This window comes from Delphinus delphis, chromosome 21, assembly GCF_949987515.2.
Source record: "Delphinus delphis chromosome 21, mDelDel1.2, whole genome shotgun sequence".
Lineage (NCBI taxonomy): Eukaryota > Metazoa > Chordata > Mammalia > Artiodactyla > Delphinidae > Delphinus > Delphinus delphis.
This window is the reverse complement of record NC_082703.1, coordinates 14596800-14615267: the sequence shown is the minus strand read 5'-3', so window position 1 is coordinate 14615267 and position 18468 is coordinate 14596800. Positions and strand designations below refer to the sequence as shown.

Sequence of the window (18468 nt, the reverse complement as noted above, 5' to 3'; positions counted from 1 at the left end):
TCAATTAATGATAAATAAATAAATATTAGATGTTTTTAAATGACAGCTTCTACAGGGTTGTATAACATGCCTGTTCTGTGTCTTTTGGGTGACAGTCAGTCACGTGCAGCCACAGGAGGGGACACAGGAGAAGCTCAGGGAATCAAAGTGTATGGTTGCCGCAGGTCCTCGATACAGGAAGCACAGCCCGTGGAGCAGGATCATGTGGGGAAGCCTCAGGATGGTCAGCAGACAGAAAGCAAGAGCGAGGGGAAAACCGAGGCCAGAGCCTGTACTGGGCATTCCCGAGAAGCCAAGGCAGGGCAGGGGAAACAGTTCGCAATTGGCTAGTTGCAATAATTTCTAAGGGCTCTAAAGTACACGGGTGGTCCCAGCTGCCTGGTACCTGGCCTTGGGGTGATCAAGGCAGAGGAATGTGGCCTGCGGATGTGCAAGGTCCAGAGAGAGAAAGTGTGGCCCTGGCCGGGTGAGTTTGCATGTCACAGGCAAGCTGGGCTGAGCCCTTTGCTGTCTCAAAGGGCTGGCCACACCAGGGAGGGGCAGTCTCTACACAGCCAGAAAGGTTTTTTTTTTTTTTTTTTTTTTTTTTTCCAGAAAGGTTTTATAAGGTGTCAAAACATAATGTACAGGGCTTCCCTGGTGGTGCAGTGGTTGAGAGTCCGCCTGCCGATGCAGGGGACACGGGTTCGTGCCCCGGTCTGGGAAGATCCCACATGCCGCGGAGCGGCTGGGCCCGTGAGCCATGGCCGCTGGCCCTGCGCGCCCGGAGCCTGTGCTCCGCAACGGGAGAGGCCACAACAGTGAGAGCCCCGTGTACCGCAAAAAAACAAAAACAAAACAACACAATGTACAGAAAATTTTAAAATATATACAATACAAAGTCAAACAGAAGCATAAAATGAAACATTAACAAACTTACCCATCCCCTCCCTCACCCCGTTCTGCAATTCCATCTCATCTGAAGTAGAGTTAGCACTTTGGTGTGTGTTCTTCCAGGCTTTTCTCTCTTGGCAAACATATGCAAACAAACATACTGACTCCAACATAAGAATGTTTATAAACGTGGAGTCACACTCTGTACATCTCTCTGCTGCTTATGCTTCCACTTGACTATATTTCGTGAACAGCCCTCCACATTAATGCTTGTAGGTATAACTCATTACTGTTGGTAGATGCTTTCTCTTTTATAGGATGATGTTCTAATTTATTCACCCACTCTCTCTTTATAGATGTGTAGGTTATGTTCAGTTGTTGGGGTTTTTTTAATAACTACATGTGTGCTTTAATACATATCCTGGTGCATAAATCCCCACGTTCCAATGCTTTTATTTCCCCATGAGATTGTTGGACCAATGAATGCATTGTAAACGCGAAGAGATATAATCCATAGTGTCAGAATTTTTTTCCAAAATGTTTTAGCAGTTGAAACCAATATCCGCAGTATGGAAGTTTACCACATTCTGATCATCAGCTCTGGCTGGTTTAAATGTTTTCATTTTTATAAATCTGATAGGTGATAATGGTTTCATTATTTTTCTAATTTATTTTTCTCTTGACTATTAATAACACTGAACATCTCAAACAAAGAGCATCTCTATTCAATTTTATAAGAACACTAAGAACCGTGGTTTTCTCCTGGTCTCTTATGAAGATTTGTTCCCCCTGAAGAAGCTGGTTGAGTTACAGCATATCACACATAAGAGCTGATTTTGCTCTTTTTCCTACAAGTCTGCATTATACATCTTCTGTCTCCCTGGAATGAGATGAAATAAAACTCTGGCCTTTTCCAAATTCATTTGATTCAGGCTGTGTATAGGATTTTTGAAAAGTTCTGTTTGTTATTATCTCATCTTGGAAAATAATGAAAAAAGAACAGCTGTCAGGCTCTTGCTTCTGAATGTTGTTGTAATGTATTTTCTTGGAGGAAATAACACTGAATACATTTAGCTATTGAATATACTTGGTTTAAAACATACCATCATTTTGTGCCGTCACTGAGACCTGATGACACCAGTGTTCTATGGTTTTGGTACCGTTAAGCCTTGTCTTGCTAAGCAGGATGAATCAGGGAACAAAAATCATTAAGCCCTGGTTTCTGTGAGTGAGTCTAAGGTAAATATACCTGTGAGGGCTACGCACTTACTTCTGATGTAGTGGCCTTAGCAGGGAGATTGGCAAGGTGGCAGTGGCCTTATTTTAATAGCCAGGACCTGTGCCCAAGATCCGTGTAAGGGGGGTGATGCTGAGGTGGTAGTATTAGTGTGTTCTCCAGAGAAGCAAAACCAATAGGATCTCTCTCTCACCCCCTCTCTCCCTCATCCATCCATCCATCCATCTATCTATCTATCTATCTATCTATCTATCTATCTATCTATCTGGAGGGTTAAGGAATTGGCTCATGCAGTTGGGAAGCTGACAAGTCTTAAATTTGTACCACAAGCCAGTAGGCTGGAAATTCAGGTAAAAGTGGATTTGCAGTTTGGGGTCCGAAGGCTGGAAACTCAGGCAGAATTTCTTCTTCTCCAGGAAACCTCAGTCTTAGCTTTTAAGGCCTTCAACAGATTGGATGGGGCACATTACGGAGGGTAATCTGCTTTAAAGTCAACTGATTGTAAATGTTAATCACATCAAATAAAACTACCTTTACAGTAATATCTAGATTAGTGTTTGACCGAACAACTGGGCACCATATTCTTGCCAAGTTGACACACAAAATTAACCATCACTGTTGTGTATCATTTGCTTCAGAGGAGTTCAAATGACACAACCACTATTCTTTTCTCTATGGAGCAAGCAATTTAAAGTGGAGCCTGGCTGCAGTCCAGCTGTGTTCCAGGAGAGATTTCTAATGTCCCATTCATTTCTAGCACATCTACCCCCATGAGCAGCAAATGCAGAGACCATGAATATATCCTGCTTTAGGGAAAAGGTAGGAAAATATGAAGAGAATGCTTGATTCTTCTATTCTCCCACCTTCCTTCTTTTCCTCCTTTGTCCACTTAACCCAATAAACTGACCTCTTTTTCTTTTTAAAGTAGCTGGTGTTAAGAGTGCTCAATTGAAATGGAATAAAGCATTCTTTTCTTGGCATAATTCTTCTAGCTAATGGGAAAAAACATTCTGGGCCATATGGATAATTTTAAGTAAAATTTGCACCTGAGTCATTGGCCTTAGCATCTATATACTTTTTTAAAGATTTATTTGTTTGTTTGTTTGTTTGTTTTTGGCTGCATTGGGTCTTAGTCGCAGCAAGCAAGGTCTCCGTTGAGGCATGCGGGCTCTTCGTTGCGGGCTTCTCTCTAGTTGTGGCGCGGGCTCCAGGGCTCATGGGCTCTTGTAGTTGTGGCGTGCGGGCTTAGTTGCCCTGCAGCATGTGAGATCTTAGTTCCCTGACCAGGGATCGAACCCGCGTCCCCTGCATTGGAGGGAAGGTTCTTTACCGCTGGACCACCAGGGAAATCCCTAGCATTTATATTGATGAAATATACTGGAGAACTTAAAAAATGTCCACTTCTACTTCACTTGTGTAATTAAAAAAATAACGGACTGAGGTGAAATTAATGTAACATAAATTATTTTAAAGTGAACAATTCATTGGCATTTAGCACATTCACAATGTTGTGCAAACACCACCTCTCTCTAGTTCCAAAACATTTCCATCATTCCAAAGTGAAACTTTATCCATTAAGCCATTTCTCCCCACTCCCCCTTCCTGTCAGCTCTTGGCACCCACTAATCTAGGTTCTATGGCTATGGATTTATCCATTCTGGATAGTTCTTATAAATGGAATCATACCTATGTGACATTTTGTGTCTGGCTTCTTTAACTCAGCGTAATGTTTTGAAAGTCCATCGATAGTGTAGCATACGTCAGTACTTCATTTCTTTCAATAGCTGAATAATATCCACTTAATATATATAGCACAATTTGTTCTTTTACTTGCTGATGGGCATTTGGGTTGTTTCCACCTTTTGGCTATCGTGAATAGTGCTGCTGTGAACACGTGTGCACATGTTCTTGTTTGAGTACCTGGTTTCAGTTCTTTCGGGTATATATCTAGGAGTGGAATTGCGGGGTCATTATAACTTTTTGAGGAACTGTCAAACTGTCTTCCACAGTGGCTGAACCATTTTACATTCTCATCAGCAATGTATGAAGGCTCCAATTTCTCCACATCTTCTCATTTAACATTTGTTGTATTTTGTTTTGTTTTCAAAATGTATTTCATTCTAGCCACCCTAGTGGGTGTGAAGTGGTACCTCATTGTGATTTTGATTTACATTTCCTTAATGACTAATAATGTTTTGTATCTCTTCATGTGCACTCGTGTAATTTTAATATTGTAATTCCATCCTGAATTCTAGGTACATGGCAGGGTTTCTCATCTGGTGTGGTATACATAGCATAGGTCACAGACATGCCAAATTATTGACCCCCTCAGCCCTTGGGGCTGCTGGGGGAGACTTTAGATGGTCAGAGGCCCCTGGGGTCATTCATCTCAGGCTGTGAGCAGACTCCTCCACTTTCTCCATCATTCTCTGTGTGTGCCAGTATGTGAATAATTTTGGAGGTACTGGTTTTTGGGGGTGTAGGAAACCAGAGTCCTCTTGATCCATCTTAGTTAATGGGACAACAGACTGACTCTGAGCTGTTTTATAGCATTGGAATTTGTTTAATTTTTTTCAGAAATCATAACAACTTTCTGTGATGGCTCACTAAGAATAGCCATTCTTAGACTATGTTCCTAAAATAGGGCTATATATTAATGTAATTAGAAAAGTCTAGTGATAGATTACAACAATCATGGTAAGTCATTTAACTTTGGAGAATTTTAATCTTCAAAATGGCATACAACATATGCATACTTTAAATACTAAAATGCAAAGCATTTAAAATACAAATACTATGTATTTGTTTTATATCATGACTTATGAGAGATAGATGTTTTGGATAAAATCCCAGTTCTAGGCAGTGTGAGGATCATCCATCCAAGGTTAACGTCTTAAGGCAATGGTTAGTGCCAGATATTTCAATAGTTTAGCTTATGAGATATTTCATATACCTGGTGCTTAATTAATAGTACTGTCTTTGAATAGCATTGGGAATCATAATTCAAATGAGCTCACAACATAATACCTTATTTAGAGTTATGTAGAAGAGCATTTAGTTGCATTTTAAAGTCCTTCTGAAGCTTCCTCTGACAGGGACTAGATGTTATCATGTCTGGCTTCTGGGCAATAAGTAAAAAAATGTGCAACTGGATACTCTTGGTGATGAAGAAGGCATTGAGATGGGCCCTTCAATCAGAGTCTATAGCCTAATCCACTCCTGGGGGGCAAAGAGAAAGAGTTGATACCTGTTAGATTTCGTGAATCAATGGAAACATCATCTGAAACAAAATTCAGACACTCAACCTCAAGGGTCATGTTGACCAAGTCAACCCACCATTTCAGGTTCTTCTGGGTCTTAATCCAAAGCTCCTTTCCCCACCCAGGACATTTCTATGCTCAGAGAAAATAGAAAACCTCCCCTCCCCAAACATAGCCATTTTGTGCTAGTTATATCAGACTAAAATGAACATCATAGACAATCTATGGTCAACGCAACCTAGAACATAAAGATTACTAAAGAAGACAATAGGAAGTGTCTCAGCAAGGCAATTAGCAACCTGATTGGTAAACTGTTGCAAACTGCACTACTCATGCAGACACCATGGTTCTTCTCTCAACCCTGGTTTAGAGCCCTTCAAAATTCAGAACTGAGGGAAATGGACATCTTCTAGTTCTGGAACCACCCTAGTATCAGCATGAGCCCGGTAAACACACAGCTTTTGGAAAAAGAGTCAGTGCCAATCACAGCCAGGAAGGGAAATCTATTGGATAAAATACATTTAAGATAAAAATTTCCTAATTATCTACAGGATGACTAGCACCAAGGAATGTTTACAGATAGGCAGATAGAAACTATAGGCAATCTGCTCTTTCTTATGGCAAATTGCAACAGACAAAACTCTCCCACAGGAGGTGAACGTGTCCATGTGCCATCCCAAACACAGCTTCCCTGCATTTCTTAATAATTCTGTTTTACTGAAGAAATTAAGTTATACTATTTCGTCATTAGCGAAATAACAATCTGCATGGAAATGACAGAAAACCTGACTTCTGGAGAATATCTGCAAATAAATAATTAATCCTCTTGTGAAACCAATGCTAGAATATTATTACCTAGTTTAATGGCCTTTTGTCCTAAAATCAAATCTCATAAGAACCAGTGGCTAGAGGAAAAAAGTAGCAGAGGAAAAAGAAGTAAAACAAAAACAACAGCATCAACAACAGAAGCCTTATTTATAGCATCATTTTGTGCTAGCATGAGAACACTTATTTTAAAAATAAATATCTTACCAGGATAGCAGAAACGGTTTTGCAAGTGGTAAGGAACATTTTGTTATAAACACTTTCTACCTGCAGTAGAATGCAAGAAATTGAAGGCACAGTAAAATCAATCCAAAGGTCAAATTTTCCAAGTGGTGTCTGTGAAATTCATGTATTTGCATTAGCTCACGTATATGAAAACATTAGTTTCTGCTAACCTTGAGTTTAGAAAGAACCAATGATGGATGTTTAAGAAATGAGGATACAGCCAGGTGTCAGTGCTGTGCCTCTGAGGTGGGAGAGCCAACTTCAGGACATTGGTCCACAAGAGACCTCCCAGCTCCACATAATATCAAACAGCGAAAATCTCCCAGAGATCTCCATCTCAACACCAACCCCCAGCTTCACTCAACGACCAGCAAGATACAGTGCTGGACACCCTATGCCAAACAACTAGCAAGACAGGAACACAATCCCACCCATTAGCAGAGAGGCTGCCTAAAATCATAATAAGGCCACAGACACCCCAAAACACACCACCAGACGTGGACCTGCCCACCAGAAAGACAAGATCCAGCCTCATCCACCAGAACACAGGCACTAGTCCCCTCCACCAGGAAGCCAACACAACCCACTGAACCAACCTTCACTGGGGACAGACACCGAAAACAACGAGAACTACAAACATGCAGCCTGCAAAAAGGAGACCCCAAACACAGTAAGATAAGCAAAATGAGAAGACAGAAAAACACACAGCAGATAAAGGAGCAAGATAAAAATGCACCAGACCTAACAAATGAAGAGGAAATAGGCAGCCTACCTGAAAAAGAATTCAGAATAATGATAGTAAAGATGATCCAAAATCTTGGAAATAGAATAGAGAAAATGCAAGAAACATTTAACAAGGACCTAGAAGAACTAAAGAGGAAACAAGCAATGATGAACAACACAATAAATGAAATTAAAAATATTCCAGAAGGAATCAATAGCAGAATAACTGAGGCAGAAGAACGGATAAGTGACCTGGAAGATAAAATAGTGGAAATAACTACTGCAGGGCAGAATAAAGAAGAAACAATGAAAAGAACTGAGGACAGTCTCAGAGACCTCTGGGACAACATTAAATGCACCAACATTTGAATTATAGGGGTCCCAGAAGAAGAAGAGAAAAAGAAAGGGACTGAGAAAACATTTGAAGAGATTATAGTTGAAAACTTTCCTAATATGGGAAAGGAAATAGTTAATCAAGTCCAGGAAGCACAGAGAGTCCCATACAGGATAAATCCAAGGAGAAACACGCCAAGACACGTATTAATCAAACTATCAAAAATTAAATACAAAGAAAAATTATTAAAAGCAGCAAGGGAAAAATAACACATAAGGGAATCCCCATAAGGTTAACAGCTGATCTTTCAGCAGAAACTCTGCAAGCCAGAAGGGAGTGGCAGGACATATTTAAAGTGATGAAGGAGAAAAACCTACAACCAAGATAACTCTACCCAGCAAGGATCTCATTCAGATTTGATGGAGAAATTAAAACCTTTACAGACAAGCAAAAGCTGAGAGAGTTCAGCACCACCAAACCAGCTTTACAACAAATGCTAAAGGAACTTCTCTAGGTGAGAAACACAAGAGAAGGAAAAGACCTACAATAACAAACCCAAAACAATTAAGAAAATGGGAATAGGAACATACATATCGATAATTACCTTAAATGTAAATGGATTAAATGCTCCCACCAAAGACACAGACTGGCTGAATGGATACAAAAACAAGACCCATATATATGCGGTCTACAGGAGACCCACTTCAGACCTAGGGACACATACAGACTGAAAGTGAGGGGATGGAAAATGATATTCCATGCAAATGGAAACCAAAAGAAAGCTGGAGTACCAATACTAATATCAGACAAAATAGGCTTTAAAATAAAGAGTATTACAAGAGACAAAGAAGGACACTACAGAATGATCAAGGGATCAATCCAAGAAGAAGATATAGCAATTGTAAATATTTATGCACCCAACCTAGGAGCACCTTGATACATAAGGCAAATACTAACAGCCATAAAAGGGGAAATTAACAGTAACACATTCATAGTAGGGGACCTTAACACCCCTACTATGGACTTTCACCAATGGACAGATCATCCAAAATGAAAACAAGTAAGGAAACACAAGCTTTAAATGATACATTAAACAAGATGGACTTAATTGATATTTATAGGACATTCCATCCCAAAACAACAGAATACACATTCTTCTCAAGTGCTCATGGAACATTCTCCAGGATAGATCATATCTTGGGTCACAAATCAAGCCTTGGTAAATTTAAGAAAATTGAAATTGTATCAAGTATCTTTTCCGACCACAACGCTATGAGACGAGATATCAATTACGGGAAAAGATCTGTAAAAAAACCAAACACATGGAGGCTAAACAATACACTACTTAATAACCAAGTGATCACTGAATAAATCAAAGAGGAAATCAAAAATACCTATAAACAAATGACAATGGAGACACGACGACCCAAAACCTATGGGATGCAACAAAAGCAGTTCTAAGAGGGAAGTTTATAGCAATACAATCCTACCTAAAGAAACAGGAAACATCTCGAATAAACAACCTAACCTTGCACCTAAAGCAAATAGAGAAAGAAGAACAAAAAAACCCCAAAGTTAGCAGAAGGAAAGAAATCATAAAGATCAGATTAGAAATAAATGAAAAAGAAATGAAGGAAACTATAGCAAAGATCAATAAAACTAAAAGCTGGTTCTTTGAGAAGATAAACAAAATTGATAAACCATTAGCCACACTCATCAAGAAAAAAAGGGAGAAGACTGAAATCAGTAGAATTAGAAATGAAAAAGGAGAAGTAACAATGAACACTGCAGAAATACAAAGGATCATGAGAGATTACTACAAGCAACTCTATGCCAATAAAATGGACAACCTGGAAGAAATGGACAAATTCTTAGAAATGCACAACCTTCCGAGACTGAACCAGGAAGAAATAGAAAATATGAACAGACCAATCACAAGCACTGAAATTGAAACTGTGATTAAAAATCTTCCAACAAACAAAAGCCCAGGACCAGATGGCTTCATAGGCTAATTCTATCAAACATTTAGAGAAGAGCTAACACCTGTCCTTCTCAAACTCTTCCAAAATATAGCAGAAGGAGGAACACTCCTAAATTCATTCTACGAGGCCACCATCACCCTGATACCAAAACCAGACAAGGATGTCACAAAGAAAGAAAACTACAGGCCAATATCACTGATGAACATACATGCAAAAATCCTCAACAAAATACTAGCAAATAGAATCCAACAGCACATTAAAAGGATCATACACCATGATCAAGTGGGGTTTATTCCAGGAATGCAAGGATTCTTCAATATACGCAAGTCAATCAACGTGATACACCATATTAACAAATTGAAGGAGAAAAACCATATGATCATCTCAATCGATGCACAGAAAGCTTTCAACAAAATTCAACACCCATTTATGATAAAAACCCTCCAGAAAGTAGGCATAGAGGGAACTTTCCTCAGCATGATAAAGGCCATATATGACAAACCCACAGCCAACATCGTCCTCAATGGTGAAAAACTGAAACCATTTCCACTAAGATCAGGAACAAGACAAGGTTGCCCACTCTCACCACTCTTATTCAACATAGTTTTGGAAGTTTTAGCCACAGCAATCAGAGAAGAAAAAGAAAGAAAAGGAATCCAAATGAGAAAAGAAGAAGTAAAGCTGTCACTGTTTGCAGATGACATGATACTATACATAGAGAATCCTAAAGATGCTACCAGAAAACTACTAGGGCTAATCAATGAATTTGGTAAAGTAGCAGGATACAAAATTAATGCACAGAAATCTCTGGCATTCCTATACACTAAGGATGAAAAATCTGAAAGTGAAATTAAGAAAACACTCCCATTTACCATTGCAACAAAAAGAATAAAATATCTAGGAATAAACCTACCTCAGGAGACAAAAGACCTGTATGCATAAAATTATAAGACACTGATGAAAGAAATTAAAGATGATACAAATAGATGGAGAGATATACCATGTTCTTGGATTGGAAGAATCCACATTGTGAAAATGACTCTACTACCCAAAGCAATCTACAGATTCAATGCAATCTCTATCAAACTACCACTGGCATTTTTCACACAACTAGAACAAAAAATTTCACAATTTATGTGGAAATACAAAAGACCCCGAATAGCCAAAGCAATCTTGAGAACGAAAAACGGAGCTGGAGGAATCAAGCTCCCTGACTTCATACTATACTACAAAGCTGCAGTATTCAAGACAGTATGGTACTGACCCAAAAACAGAAATATAGATCAATGGAACAGGATAGAAAGCCCAGAGATAAACCCACGCACATACGGTCACCTTATCTTTGATAAAGTAGGCAGGAATGTACAGTGGAGAAAGGACAGCCTCTTCAGTAAGTGGTGCTGGGAAAACTGGACAGGTATATGTAAAAGTATGAGATTAGAACACTCCCTAACACCGTACACAAAAATAAGCTCAAAATGGATTAAAGACCTAAATGTAAGGCCAGAAACTATCAAACTCTTAGAGGAAAACATAGGCAGAACAGTCTATGACATAAATCACAGCAAGATCCTTTTTGACCCACCTCCTAGAGAAATGGAAATAAAAACAAAAATAAACACATGGGACCTAATGAAACTTCAAAGCTTTTGCACAGCAAAGGAAACCATAAACGACTAAAAGACAACCCTCAGAATGGGAGAAAATATTTGCAAATGAAGCAACTGACAAAGGATTAATCTCCAAAATTTATAAGCAGCTCATGCAACTCAATAACAAAAAAACAAACAACCCAATCAAAAAATGGGCAGAAGACCTAAATAGACATTTCACCAAAGAAGACTTACAGATGGCTAAGAGGCACATGAAAAGATGCTCAACATCACTAAATTATTAGAAAAATGCAAATCAAAACTACAATGAGGTATCACCTCACACCAGTTAGAATGGGCATCATCAGAAAATCTACAAACAACAAATGCTGGAGAGGATGTGGAGGAAAGGGAACCCTCTTGCACTGTTGGTGGGAATGTAAATTGATACAGCCACTGGGGAGAACAGTATGGGGGTTCCTTAAAAAACTAAAAATAGAGCTACCATATGACCCAGCAATCCCACTACTGGGCATATACCCTGAGAAAACCATAATTCAAAAAGAGTCATATACTCCAATGTTCATTGCAGCTCTATTTAAAATAGCCAGGAGATGGAAACAACCTAAGTGTCCATCATCGGATGAATGGATAAAAAAGTTGTGGCACATATATACAATGGAATATTACTCAGCCATAAAAGGAAACGAAATTGAGCTATTTGTAATGAAGTGGATAGACCTAGAGTCTGTCATACAGAGTGAAGTAAGTCAGAAAGAGAAAGGCAAATACTGTATGCTAACACATATATATGGAATTTAAGAAAAAAAATGTCATGAAGAACCTAGGGGTAAGACAGGAATAAAGACACAGACCTACTAGAGAATGGACTTGAGGATATGGGGAGGGGGAAGGGTGAGCTGTGACAAAGTGAGAGAGAGGCATGGACATATATACACTACCAAACGTAAGGTAGCTAGCTAGTGGGAAGCAGCCGCATAGCACAGGGAGATCAGCTCGGTGCTTTGTGACTGCCTGGAGGGGTGGGATAGGGAGGGTGGGAGGGAGGGAGACACAAGAGGGAAGAAATATGGGAACATAAGTATATGTATAACTGATTCATTTTGTTATAAAGCAGAAACTAACACACCATTGTAAAGCAATTATACTCCAATAAAGATGTAAAAAAACAAACAAAAAATAATAAAAAGTTTAGCATCCAAAAAAACTAAAAATAGAATTACCATATGACCCAGCAATCCCATCACTGGGCAGATACTCAGAGAAAACTATAATTCAAAAAGACACATACACCCCAATGTTCATCTAGCACTATTTACAATAGCCAGGTCATGGAAGCAACCTAAATGCCCATTGACAGACAACTGGATAAAGAAGATGTGGTACATATATACAATGGAATATTACTCAGCCATAAAAAGGAACGAAATTGGGTCATTTGTAGAGACGTGGATGGATCTAGAGACTGTCATGCAGAGTGAAGTAAGTAAGAAAGAGAAAAACAAATATCGTATATTAACGCATATATGTGGAACCTAGAAAAATGGTACCGATGAACCAGTTTGCAGGGCAGAAATAGAGACACAGATGTAGAGAACAAACGTATGGACACCAAGGGGGTAAAGTGGTGGTGGTGGGGTGGTGGTGGGGTGATGAATTGGGAGATTGGGATTGACATGTATACACTGATGTGTATAAAATAGATAACGAATAACAACCTGCTGTATAAAAAAATAAATACAATTCTAAAATTCATAAAGAAAAACCCATGCTATCGATGAACCTCCTATTCATCAGTAAGTCACCAGCTCACAGATATCAATTTATTTTTATAATGTACTCATAAATCAGTTTGATGGATTTTTTCCTTATAATGAGCAGACTATTGTGCATATCAGGGACAGGAAAGTTAATCATTTACCTAGAGGTCATGAAAAATTAATTTAGAATGAGTTGACAGCTGTCGTGTGGGTCATTATTACTTTGTTAGAGACAAAGCTTGCAGATATTTCTTTAATACTACTGTGAGATAACAGAAAAATTATATTTGGGTCTCTGCCCGAGTTCCTGCAACAGAGCTCCTAAAACTCTTGCAATTTCCTAGTGATAAGAGTACTGAGAACATCTTCTGTTCTAATATTTGGTCTTTGAGCCCCCATCCTGACACAGAGTTCCTAAACCCCTTGCAATTTCCTGGATGAAAACAGTGTCCTCTGTCCTAATAACATGACTCTTGGTGGGTTCCTGAATGGGGGCTGGTCACCAGAAAGACCAAGCCATGATTAGAAACTTAGAATTTTCAGCACCATCCCCTTCTGCAGCGAGGGAAGAGGGGATACAAGTGGAGTTAATGATTGATCATCCCTGTGTGATAAAGCCCTCCATGAAAATTCCAATAGTTTCGGGTTTGAAGAGCTTCTAGGTGGTGGCCACGTGGAGGTGCTGGGAGAGTGGCACACCTGCACAGGGCATGAAAGCTCCGCCCCTTCCCACACACCTGTCCTACACATCTCTTCCGCCTGGGTGTTCATCTGTGTCCTTTATCATATCCTTTTAAAATAAACTGGTAAACAGTAAATAAACTGTTTTCCTGAGTCTGTAAGCTGCTCTAGCAAATTAATGAACCTGAGAAGGGATCATGGGAACGTCTGATGTATAGCCAATTGCTCAGAAGCACAAGTGACAAACTGGCTTTGCTATCGGTGTCTGAAGTGGGATGAGGGCAATCTTGCGGGATGGAGCCCTTAACCTGTGGAATCTGACGCCATCTCCCAGTAAATGGTGTCAGATTTGAGTTATTAAATTGTAGGACCCCCAGCTAGTGTTGCATAGAATGGCTTGAAACTCCCACACGGTAGAGTCCGTAGCATTCTGAGTGTGATGGTTGTGTGAAAGTAAAGGAGAGACACACTCAGTAGTGTAGGTTTTTGCTACACAAGTACCGTATTATAGTTTTTAATGTTAATGAAAAGTACCACAGGCTTTATAGCCAGGGTTATTATTATCACTTTGTAGATAATTAAGTTGTGTTTCTACATGTTAACAAAATAATTTTTATGATTGAGTATTGGTATTAGAGTCTCATGTGTGTTCAGTAGTTGTCATGTGGCCAGAAAGAGTTCATGGAGTCTCTCTAGTGTCTAATTTATTAGAATTTTGGCGTTACGTCTGTTTGACATAAAATTGAGCAACTTCAGAGTGTAAAAGTTACCTAGAGACACTCCAACATCATTTTGTAATTTTACAGATAATTTTACAAATGAAGGAATTTGAGCGTAGAAAGGTGATGTAACTAGTACAGAATCACAGTTAGTGGAAGAGCTAAATGCAGGATCCAGGCGTTGGACTCTGGTCCCCAAGTTCTTCCTTAAAATGTAAGGAATGAGTGAAGGAGCCCCTCTGAGGGAGGCCTGTCCAGGATATCATCAACTAGAGCAAGAATTCAGCATTCATAACACTGAGAGGCTGCAGGTAGTAATTTTAAGGAGAATAAGAAAAGTATATTGACTTGCATTTGACAACTCTGACTTGACTTTCTCTAAACTTATTTGCATTTGTAGCCATTGCAAACCTAACCAGAGCATTAGAAATATGTTTTTATTGGCGGAGATCTTATTTTTCAAATAGCGTCATTTTGTAACTCTGTTATCAAGTTATCAATTTAATCTACAAAATCGATTAAAATTATGTTTTGATCCTTTCTTGGTTTTTTGTTTTGTGGGTTGGTTGGTTGGTTGTTAGGTTGTGATTCATTTATTTTTGTTTGTGGTCTAACATCAGCGCTGCCTAGGCTGTGGCAAGTTTGCTAATGATGCTAATTGAGTTTACATGTTATTTAGTTTTTCTTTTTTTTAATCGCTGACACTCCACCTTGATGTTGAACTGCTCATTATACCACGGAGCTCAGAAATATGCTCCTTTTTGTACGTGAAGTATGTCCACTTAGCATGTAGAATTAGCATGGGTTTAGTTCCCTTTAGACATTTTATGTTCGACTGTACAAAAGCACAATGAAAATAACCAAGGTTCAGAAGGTGTCTTTATAGAGCAGAAATAATGAGCCTGATTCTCTGACTCACAGGCTACAGATGGATCCCACTGTCAGGTTAGCAAGAGAGGAAGAAAGAAAACAATTTTCTCTTGCCTGTTGGTCGGGAACAGGTTGGAACCTCCTTGTTTCTTCTATCCCCAGAGCCTACTGCATCCCGGAGAATAGAGCTGCCCCCTCAAGCCCCTGGGCGCCGACTTCCCAGCCTGACCGCTGTTCAGCCCAGCTCTTGTGATGCAGCGCAGAGGGCGACACAATTCTCAGGAGCCAGAGCCTGGAACAGCTGCCAGGCAAGGCCTCCTTTCATTGGCTGTTCCCCTCCCGTGGATATGAGGGGCTTCTCCGAGCTCGTAGACACTGGCGGCGTCCTTGTGATCATCATCTCGGACAAAGGAGCAAGTGAGTTTTTGTTTGTTTGTTTTTTACTGTCAGTTAACGTTCATCCATTTAGGGCTGAGATTGAGTTTTTTGGTTTGTTTGTTTTCTTTTGTTTTGCGGTACGCGGGCCTCTCACTGTTGTGGCCTCTCCCGTTGCGGAGCACAGGCTCCGGACGCGCAGGCTCAGAGGCCATGGCTCACGGGCCCAGCCGCTCCGCTGCATGTGGGATCCTCCCGGACCGGGGCACGAACCCGTGTCCCCTGCATCGGAAGGCGGACTCTCAACCACTGCGCCACCAGGGAAGCCCTGAGATTGAGTTTTTAAATCATAGTAGATGACTTTGAAGAAGCTAAGGGCCAAAAGACAGACTTTTCCCCGAGGTCTGTAACCAGCTGGTGGCAGAGTTTGCATTCATTCCTCTTTCTACCACACCACCCTTTATTTCTTTCTTTCTACAGTGTCTACATACTAGTTGCTCAATAGGTAGTTACTGCTTTAATTTGATTCAGTTAAGTTAATCATCATATGCGTTAACCTCATCATAGCATTTGGTCTCTGCCCCAAATCTTATGCCCCCGGAGTAACTCCAGCTCAGTCACGAGCTCCCTCCACCCTCCTCTGGAGGCCCGCTGGAGCTGTGGGAAAGCTCAGGCTCCCATTCCTGCATCCTTGAGACCTAGCAATGGTGCAGCAGAGGAGAACCATCCCCTATGACTGTCTAACCAACCCCTCTGGGTTTTGTTCACCTTCTCTGGGAGCTGTTCATCCGCCCTAGGGTGTGGAGCTGAAAACAAATCAGTCCATCGACTCGTGGTCAATGACCATTTTCTGGTGCCTCCTCTGCGCCTGGTAGAGTGCTGGGCCCTGGGAGTATAGCGATACAAGATGTGGCTCTTTCCTGCAAGGAGCTCAAGGATGGGGGGCTGTGGCTGGCTGGGCCCAAGCCTTCTTAGGCCTGATGAGCAGAATGCAGACCTGCCTTATCTGCAAGTAGCTAGAGCCTGGAGAGCCAGCCTGACATTTACAAGGCAAGTTCATGAACTTCCCATCAAGCTTGTGACTGGTGGTTTCCTTTTCCCACCCAAGACTCCTGTTGGGGCACCTCTGTGAGGACTGGGTGGGGCAGTGGGAGGTGAGGCCACTCTCCTGCGTGCTGTCCGAAAGTGGAGCGTTCCTACGAAACCTTTCCTAAGTCGAAACGGTGTAAAGGGAAGAAGCAATTACCTTAGGACACATCTTATTAACAGATGCTCAAAATACATCAAGATGAAGCACAGATGCCCACAGACACAGTTCAAAGTTTATGGTGGCTTGATGCTGAGATGCTGAGTGTGGTTCCCAGGGAAGGAGCCTCGTGGGACCACTCCAGGTGCACGGGGGTACATGCTGCCTCTATAAAGGCTGCTGCAAAACACGTGCTGAACGCTATTTTCGCTTTTTGCCTTTTTTCGTAAAAGAGAATATCCTCTTCAGACTTATTTTGGTTACAGAAAGCAGGTACTAATGTAGGCCTTTTGTAAAAGCGAAGTGTTTAAGTGGTGTAAAGTGAATTTTTGAAAAGCCAGCATATCTAGATCTAGATCTGTTACACAGCCTCATTACAGATTTGAATTTCACAAAAGTGAGAGCAACTGAAATCCTATTTGTCATTCTTTCCCGTCTTTGATCTCGGACCAGCTATTTGTTGCCTGGTGCAGGTCATTCGGAGTCAGTAGGGTGGGTAAGCATAACTTGCACTTTAGCAGGAGGAAGAAGAGTGGGATAAAGGTCGGCTTGCCTAGCCACCAGGAGACCTGCTTCTTTTTTTCTTTTTCAATTCTTTTTCATTGTGGTTTATTACAGGATATTGAATATAGTTCCCTGTGCTATACAGTAGGACCTTGTTGTTTATCCATTCTATATGTAATAGTTTGCATCTGCTAGTTCCAAACTCTCAATCTAACCCTCCCCTGCACCCCTCCTTGGCAACCACAAGTCTGTTCTCTGTCTGTGAGTCTGTTTCTGTTTCGTAGATAAGTTCATTCGTGTCATATTTTAGACTCCATATATAAGTGATATCATGTGGTATTCGCCTTCTTCTTTCTGACTTACTTCACTTAGTATGATAATCTCTAGGTCCATCTATGTTGCTGCAAATGGCAAAATTTCATTCTTTTTATGGCTGAGTAGTATTCCATTGTACATATGTACCACATCTTCTTTATGCATTCATCTGTCCATGGACATTTAGATTGTTTCCATGTCTTGGCTATTGTAAACACTGCTGCTATGAACATAGGGGTGCATGTATCTTTTCGACTTATAGTTTTGTCCAGATATGTATCCAGGAGTGGGATTGCTGGATCATATGGTAACTCTATTTTTAGTTTTTTGAGGAACCTCCATTATGTTTTCCATAGTGGCTGCACCACTTTACATTCCTACCAACAGTGTAGGAGGGTAACCTTTTCTCCACGCCCTCTCCAGCATTTGTTATTCGTAGACTTTTTAAAAAAATAAATCTATTTATTTTATTTTTGGCTGCATTGGGTCTGCATTGCTGCACACAGACTTTCTCTAGTTGCAGCGAGCGGGGGCTACTCTTCGTTGTGGTGCGCGGGCTTCTCATTGTGGTGGCTTCTCTTGTTGCGGAGCACAGGCTCTGGGCAAGCGGGCTTCAGTAGTTGTGATACATGGGCTCAGTAGCTGTGGCTCAAGGGCTCTAGAGCGCAGGCTCAGTAGTTGTGGTGCACGGGCTTAGTTGCTCCGCGGCATGTGGGATCTTCCCGGACCAGGGCTCGAATCGGTGTCCTCTGCATTGGCAGGCGGATTCTTAACCACTGCACCACCAGGGAAGCCCTGTAGACTTTTTAATGATGGCCATTCTGACCAGTGTGAGGTGATACTTCATTGTAGTCTTGATTTGCATTTCTCTAATAATTAGCAATGTTGAGCATATTTTCATGTGCCTATCTCAGGAGGCCTGCTTC

General features: G+C 40.7%; 1 long non-coding RNA gene across 1 annotated transcript in view; it reads left to right on the top strand.

Annotated features, from left to right (window-relative positions):
• LOC132417659 (uncharacterized) overlaps window positions 1–18468 on the top strand; it is a 191824-nt gene that overhangs the window by 127545 nt on the left and 45811 nt on the right. Inside the window, exon 4 of the long non-coding RNA XR_009517906.1 lies at window positions 15265–15519. This is a non-coding gene — a long non-coding RNA (uncharacterized lncRNA). The remainder of the gene's footprint in view (window positions 1–15264; window positions 15520–18468) is intronic.